The 7,911-nt window shown below is 43.8% G+C and overlaps 1 long non-coding RNA gene across 2 annotated transcripts in view; it reads right to left on the bottom strand.

Moving 5' to 3' along the window:
- Positions 1 to 4,332: 4,332 nt before the first annotated feature.
- LOC142062235 (uncharacterized) overlaps positions 4,333 to 7,911 on the bottom strand; it is a 50,046-nt gene continuing 46,467 nt past the window's right edge. For both annotated transcript variants that reach the window (XR_012662406.1, XR_012662405.1), the window contains one exon: positions 4,333 to 7,846. This is a non-coding gene — a long non-coding RNA (uncharacterized LOC142062235). The remainder of the gene's footprint in view (positions 7,847 to 7,911) is intronic.

Below are 7,911 nucleotides of genomic sequence, written 5' to 3'. Positions count from 1 at the left end.
CTGTAATGCTATGAACTCCTGCAGCTGAAGCGCAGTTAGTTGTGCCACCGAACAGATTACTTTCTTTTTCCACATTTTCTGTGACTTGAGTATTGGCTCAGGTGACTGAAGACTGATATATTTACTCTAGGAGATCTCTTTTTCGCAGTACTCTCAGGATTATGGCAAATACTTTCTATTTTTGAGGACCTGTTTTCATTTTATACTAGACCTGAATGAACACTACTGGAAAGACGGAGAGCGCCTTTCCAAGCACAGTTATCTGCCCTGCCTCTGGCTGCCAACTTTAAAATAATCTTGGAAGTATTTAAATGCCAGTTAAGTAGGCTTTCCCATGGTGTAAAATGAGATCCCTCATGTGGCCTTTCCCTGTCTGTTCTGCCCCGCACAGATGGGATTTCCTTTGCAGCTGTCTCCTCCTGGTAGCCCAAAAGGAGGGCTGATAGTATGAGCAATGCCCACAGGATCCTCCCGCAGCACAATGTCTTCAGCAGAGGCTGGATGATGTCCCATAATGCAGAGAAGATCCTGTTCCCACCTAGGCTGGCTGTGGGCTGAAGGTGGGGTAACACCCCGAGGGGCATGACCAGTCAACGCTTGCCCTGTGTCTTATGCTCCTGATCACTGTCCTCCAAAGACCACCAGTTTAGGTGGACGTCCAAGAACCCAGCACAGCCATCCCTACGTTGGCAAGGGCAGCTTCATTTGCTGTTGGAGGTTTGCTGGGCACCAGCTTTGAGTGACTTTACCATAGTGCCAATAACCCCGGGCTGAGAAGCCATCACGGTGGAGTCAGGGGAGGATGGAAACAGGAAAGGTCAAAAAGGATGCTTCTGAACAGATGAGAAACCACTGCTCACTCCACTTGTGAGCCTAATTTATATTAAATGAGAGAAGCAGGAGTCGGTTGTCTGATCTGCGCTTTGGACAAACTTCTAATGACTTGAACTTTTTTGCCAGAAGCATGTTCCCTTCCAACCGTGCCCAAAAAACCACATGCCCTTCTGCCTGCTGGCAACACCACTGAAGGCCAGGACAGGCAGACTGTGCGCTTTCGTCATTCAGACCAGTTTTTACAAATGTTTATCTGCTTTGATGCTCATAGTTTGTGATAACATTTTTTTTTCATTTTAGCTATACTTTCATACAACATCCTAATTGTTTGCCTTCAAAAAACATGGTTTCATTAATTTAATCTTGTGCTGCAGAAAATTTTATGAGATCTTAAAGAAACTTCATACTGTGCATTAACTTCTTTCCACATAATTGTATTTATATTTCAACAAATAGACTTGAAGTACATTATTATTCTAAAATGAGTGCTAATGGGTTTCAGCACTTTCATGCAGCTAATCGTGCATTTATTTCACAGCTTTGATGGCTCACAAAGACTTCCATTTCTTCATTTACATGGAACAACTGTGAAGGATAAATTAAATGGCCGCATATTTCATCTACAGATTTTTTCCTGAAAACTCTACACAAACAGTCCACTGTGGGTATACAACAAATAGTTCCTTTGAAAGGTGCAGACCCCTGTCAGAAAGACAGTTCCATGAACGAAAAACACAAATATTCATACACCCCCCCAGCCTGAAAAAAAAAATATAAAAAGACCAAAATATCGCTCCTCTCTGCATCAGGACAGCACATAAAAATTAACGTGTTTTCCATGGCAGGGTGGACACCAATTTGCTGCGATTTGCTCTCAAGCCAAGCCTCAAAGGACTGCAGAAGGAGGGAGGAGGTTGTGCATTACCCTTAAGGAGCAGAGCTGCTGCGCTTCAAAGCTTGTGTTGAATGTGTACTGTGTTTAGCTCTGAAGACCATAGAGAAACTGGTTCCTCGTGTACCATAGTAGGCATCCTGAGCGCTGGTATCCTACAAGGCAGGCTTGGCAATGGTGTCCTTAAATAATTGCTTGTGAAGGCAAAAAAAACAACCAAAACCCACCCTCCAAATGAGCAGGTCTTGACTTCATGGCTTATTTTCCCAACGCAGATGCACCAGATGCATGGAGGGAAAGGGAGGTACAATTTGAACAACATCCTGGACTAGCAACCTTAATGGCAGGCTGGGGAGGTACCAGCTGGGTCTTACAAGGAGAAAAAAGGGGTAGAGGGAGTTGGGGGTTTCTACTCCCTACTTGTGCATCCTAGAAACTCCCTGAAGATCCAACCCTTGCTTTCCTCCCTCTTTGCTCTGCCATTGTTATTGAGGAGCTTTAAACAGTTCGGGGCTTTCTGTCTTGTGCTTGTTCAGCGCTCAGGCCCAGCTGTCCCAAGCCCAGATGAGACAACTGGCTACGACCAGGCAGCTGGGCTTTCTCCATGGGTTACTCATGGCAGCAGATGTGAAGAGGTTGTCCTTCTGTGAGGCGTCTGAGCTCAACCCACCTGACTCTAGAGACAGCAAAAAGCAACCAAACCAGCTTGCTCTTGAGTGAGCTTCACAAAGTTACTCTACTATACAAGGAGCAAAGAAAAATCACCTGTCTGGGACAGCCTTTTGGTATGAGCAGGGGTATCCCTCCTTCCCTCCCCAGATGTCAATAACTGGATCATTGAGCCCCAGAAACAGCACCAGGAGGGAGGGACGTCTGCGCCTGAGACACTTTCAAGGGGATCACTGAAGCTGTTCTTGGCTCTGGAGGGGCTTTCCAGGGAGTTTCCTTCTTTGGGCAGGAGAATGAGAGATTGCCCAAGACCAGCAGCAAAATAGCTTCCCTTACACTCCTTCAAAAATTAATAACATGGTTCTTGGCTCCTTGTGCTTATGGACCTTCCTCTGAAATGCTACAGTAACGGGACTAATGCATTTGCTGCCCTGGAGAGGGAATAAAGCTCCCAGGCCACAGGTTGTTTCCGTTGAACTGCCCTCCCTCCTTAATAACCCTACAAAGGCCAGATTCAGGGTATTCCTACAGTTTGGTTAAGCCATTAAATTATCTGGCTTCCTAGAGATGACCAACCCACTGGTGTTTGATCATTAACATGGTCAAACCTTTAGCCGGTAGCATGCTGCTACCTGGATTGAGCATTCCCTTTCACAGCCAGTTTTCTTCCAAGGAACTGAAATATTTCATATCAGATAATGATTTTTTTTTTTCTTGAAGAAAAGTGGAGAGAATGAATTAATCCACAACAGCATTGATGAGGGGAAGAAAAGTTAATTGAAAAATATAATGAAAACACTGAGCTCATTCCACCCTGTGTATGCAATGGAAACATTGATATTGACAAAGAAAAATTAAAATTTGCTACAGAGTTCAAACACATTGTTAATATATGTATGATGATAATGCACAGAATCCTTGGTAAAGGAGCCTTAGGGCACACACTATGCTTATGCAAATTTTATGGAAAACTACAATATTAAATACTACACATTCTACTTTTTTTTTTTTTTACGCAAACTGAGTCTGGTAAACACTTTGGCCTAAGTTCTACTTAGATTTAGGGTTGTTTTCATGCTATCAGGACAAATAAAAGGCGCTGCAAGTGGAAGCCTACTGGGAAGGAAGAGCTTTTTTCTGGTAGAGAGCAGCTCTCCCACATCCCACCCGATGCACCTCCCTGTGGCCCGCAGGCCTATGCCAGAGGGTGTTTTTCTGTTCACAGCATGATGAATGTGGACCCTTAAGACCACTATTCCATAGCACAATCCAGCAGAGCCTTTGGACTGCCATAAAATGTTCAAGGGGCCAGATGGGAAGGTGGTAGAACAATCACTCTCCCCTATCCAAGCCCTGGTGCACACTCCTGGCCAGGGCTAAGAAGAGTAAAGGACCAGAATTAAAGAACCCCGCCAAAACAGCACTCAGAAGCTCTCTAGCTTTGTCTGCATGGGCACTTACGTGAGCACTGGCATGTTGTATTTGGGTCCTGGGTCCAGGTTCATTCTGTCTCATCAGGCTCCTCACTGAAATGCTGAAGCAGGTGATTAATCTGTCCGGCTTCCTTCCAGGTCCAGGGAGAGGAACAAGGATGGTCAGAGGCTGTGGCTGAAAAGACTTCTGCCTTCTGTTGCTCCATTCGCTATAGCAGTGGCTAGAACTCAGGTGACAAAGCCTCTAACATAATGCTTGTTTTTAGGTGATACTAACTAGGATCTTCACACATGATGAGTTTTTGTACTCAAAAATACCCCAACAGGCGCACTGGCAGTTTTGTTCCAAACACAAAACGGTAGTGAATGAACCACCTCAACGTCAGGAGAATTTGGAGGAATAAGCCACCGAAAGGGTTGTCAAACATCGGAACAGGCTGCCCAGGGAAATGGCTGAGTCTCCATCCCTGGGGGTATTTAAAGGAAGGGTAGACGTGATGTGGTGGGCTTGGCAGTGACAGCTTAGCGGTTGGACTCAATGATCTTAAGGGTCTTTTCCAACCCTAACGATTCCATGATTCTTACTCAAAATCCAGTGTAAAGTGCAGGCAGAAGTGTCAGAGATGCTGCAGAGTGAGTCCTGGGGCGAAACCCCCACTGTCCCACAAGGGTTGGTAAGACCACACGTGCACGCTGCTCACTTCATGCTCCTACGTGCAAAAGCTCCGGTCAGCGAACGTCTGCCCGCAGCGAACCCCTGGGGCTGTGCTGAAACGGTAAGTCACATTTCCCACCAAGTTTAGCCCTGCACCAACAGTTTTCCCTTTGTCATTCTAAACTGGCTTCGAAGCACTCCTTTAATTTTCAATATAAAGCATTATCATCACTGGCTGTATGACTGTGACATTCAGGGAGATAAAAGCAATAAGCCTTTCTCCACACAACCACTCTCATTGACTCCTATAATGTCTGAGTTGGATATTTTGTAACCCTGCCCAATTAATTTTGTGCTCGGTGCCTTTTTCTGAACAGAAAGTCTTAAAAAAGATCTGCTAAGAAATTCATTAACTTTACAATGCAGTTGGACTTACTCCAGCCAAATTATCACATTTCTATGGCGCTAAAAATAAAGAAAAGCACCGTATAATTGAAACAACACACACACAGAGCAAGATTTCTCTCAGAGTCTGTATGGAAACCAAACGCTGGTTAATCTGCACCATGCAATAGTGTCTCACGTGATTAATACATAATATGAAATGTTACACATTTTCAAATAGATTCCCTGCAGGTAACAAATTGCATGTCACAACTGCAAGTTTGACAGTTGACACTATTATACATTTAATCGGTAAACGAAAAATGACAATTTTTAAGCTGTAGCACAACTGCAGCGTTTTGACAGTGCTTTGGCCAGTGATTTCTCTCCAATCCATCTGTGCCTTTTGCCTACGAGCTACAAAACATGTAAGTGCAGAGCCTCTATTTACAGCTTTTGTATTTCATTTGTCATCCCGGCAAAATCTTTCCTCTCTCGTGTCAGACGACGCGGCACGCGGTTACACCCGTTGTGGTGGCCTGTCTCCCTGCAGCACCCTTCAAAGCCAACACCCCACATGTCTAGTTGTGCCACTGCAGCATCATCGGCACCTGTTTAATCTTTTTGTCTTAGTCAAACTATCTTATAAAATCATAGGATTTCTGGCTCAGATTTCCAAAGGAGTTTAAGGGAGTTAGGCTCTCATATCCTGTCAAAAAGAATACTTTTCCCTCAAGTCTCCTTTTTTCCCTTTTTTTTTCCTTTTTTTCCTTTTAGTTTTTTGAAACCACAGCCTCTGTGGACGCGTACCTCTATGCCCATTAGGCCATTCACTCTGCCACGCAGCATATCAGAGATGCCATTTCGCTTGAACAGATAGTTAGCGTAATGACAGATTGCACTCTATCAAAGGATCTATTGTAAAGAGATATAACATGAAAGAAAAACCGTCTTCTCTGGGCTGCTATTCTTTTTGCCAGGTCGGTGGGTGAAAATTGACGAAATCATCTCAATGTATGGTTGAAGCGTTCATTTTTGAAGCCAGCCAAATACCAGCCAATACAAAACAGAAATATCTGCTTTGCATTTCTGACTTTCCTGCCTCATTACTTCCAGCTTAACTAACACTGAACCTGTAACTGATGGGTGTTTTTCCTCTTGTAACCGTATTTTCAAAAGATTATTTTTTTATCTAATACTATCATTACTTCATTAATCCCTGCTTCTTCCTTTATTAATTACTCCCAAACTATATTAAAAATAATTTACACCCTTTTTTTCTTCATTAAGATCATCTCTGTCTCCGTCTTGCATGTTTTGTCACTGCTTCCTCTTCTTTTCTTCACCATTACGGTGTCTAGCCCTGAAATTTTTTTTCTCTTGACCATAGGGAATCTAGTAGCTGAACAATTTCCAGCCTTTGTTCATGTTCCCCACTTCAGGTTTGTATTCTCAGCGAGTTAGGCTGACTGCTGTTATAAGCTCTGGGGAAGCAGCTCTCTAACAGTGCTGAGTACACACGTTACTGCCCAGTGCCATGTTCTGTTTGCACAAAGCAAATGCAGCAAGACCACAGCTATCACTTCCCAAGTGCATACTTACTTTCAAGTCAGTGATAAATTTATTTCAACGCCTAGAACTCCATTGGATGTCCAGCCTAAATTTACCCAGCCCAGCCCTGCAATTATTTTTAAAATACTTGTTATGGTCTACACAGAATGCAGCAAATTATTCCATGTCAAAGACTTCACGTGTCAGTGCTTTTTTTTTTCTCCAATATGTTGTGAGGAAGACATCTTCTGCTGTTGTAACAGCTAACGCCCTGCCTAGCATTTTTAGTTATATCTATTAGAGCCTTAGTCCCTAAATTTCAGGGTGCTGTGATCATGAATGGTCTGCAACTAGAACAGTAACGGCATTTCTGGACATCCAGCCCGAAAAGCCTTTACTCTTGATAGGGGGGAAGCTAATGTGCAGTAAAATCTTTCCCTTTCAAGAGTCGCTTGGCTCCTTGCTTACCTACAGTATTTGCTGCCCTCTTGCTAAAGGGTCAGCATGGATTTCTGAGGCATTTGTGTAACTATTTCTCTCTTTCTGCTTCCTTTCTGTATTTAGTGAGCCTTGCAGGTCAGTGGATTTGTGCTGGGAGGATTACAGGTGGGCCAGTATGACTTGGCACCAAATGCATTTCTTATGCTCAAGATGTTTTTTATTTCTCAGTCATGCTCTTCATTCCAGGGGGAAACTGTTTGCCTATTTGTCTCCAGCCCACTGGGGAACATCCCACTCCTCCTTCACAAGGAGTCCTCAGAGAAGATCGTGTTCCCATACCAGTTTCGGGTGCTTTTTTGAGCTCATCTGCATTCAGCTGAGCAACAGCTTTCAGCAGCTTTTTCTGCACCCTGCAGGACCTTTTGTCTAGCTGGTCCTTCATTATGTTTCTTTCAGCAGTCTAACTCAGCACATAACAGCAATTTGGATCATTCAGCTTCCAGCTTATCCTTGGCGTTCTGCTGATTCTGGTGGTCTGCATTTTGCTATCCTTATTTCTCAATGTCACTGGCCTTTAGTGTCTCCCCTGTGGCAGCAGGAGACATAGTAAATGATCTGGGAATGTTTTGTGACATTTCTCAAGGAAGACTTTTGTTCCTCAAGACACTGAAATTTAATCTTGAAGTTTGGTTCACAGGCAAACTGCTCCTTGTCTCTCTAGGGAAAAACCAGAATATTCCGGATCTGATATAAACCACAACAGAGAAGAGCTGCTTTCCATCCAGTGTTACTGAAACACCAAAAAACCCCATATGAAGTGAAGTCTCCAGATTTCCTCTGTGATCATTTCTGATGTTAGCTGTCTGCTGTTACTGTTCAAATGACCGCTGCTTCGCCAGGCTCGATGCTGGCCTTTCTTTCCCCTTCATTAAAGATCATCCAACAAGCTCACAGCTCAAGTTCAAACGTGGCAGCCCAGCCATACACCTGGAACAAAACATTCAAGAATCAAAGCTGCTTTCCAAAAATCAATGATAATGACGGTTCCCAGA

Source organism: Phalacrocorax aristotelis, chromosome 9 (genome assembly GCF_949628215.1).
Source record: "Phalacrocorax aristotelis chromosome 9, bGulAri2.1, whole genome shotgun sequence".
Lineage (NCBI taxonomy): Eukaryota > Metazoa > Chordata > Aves > Suliformes > Phalacrocoracidae > Phalacrocorax > Phalacrocorax aristotelis.
Note: the sequence above shows the minus strand (reverse complement) of the source record. Positions and strands in the feature narration are given on the sequence as shown.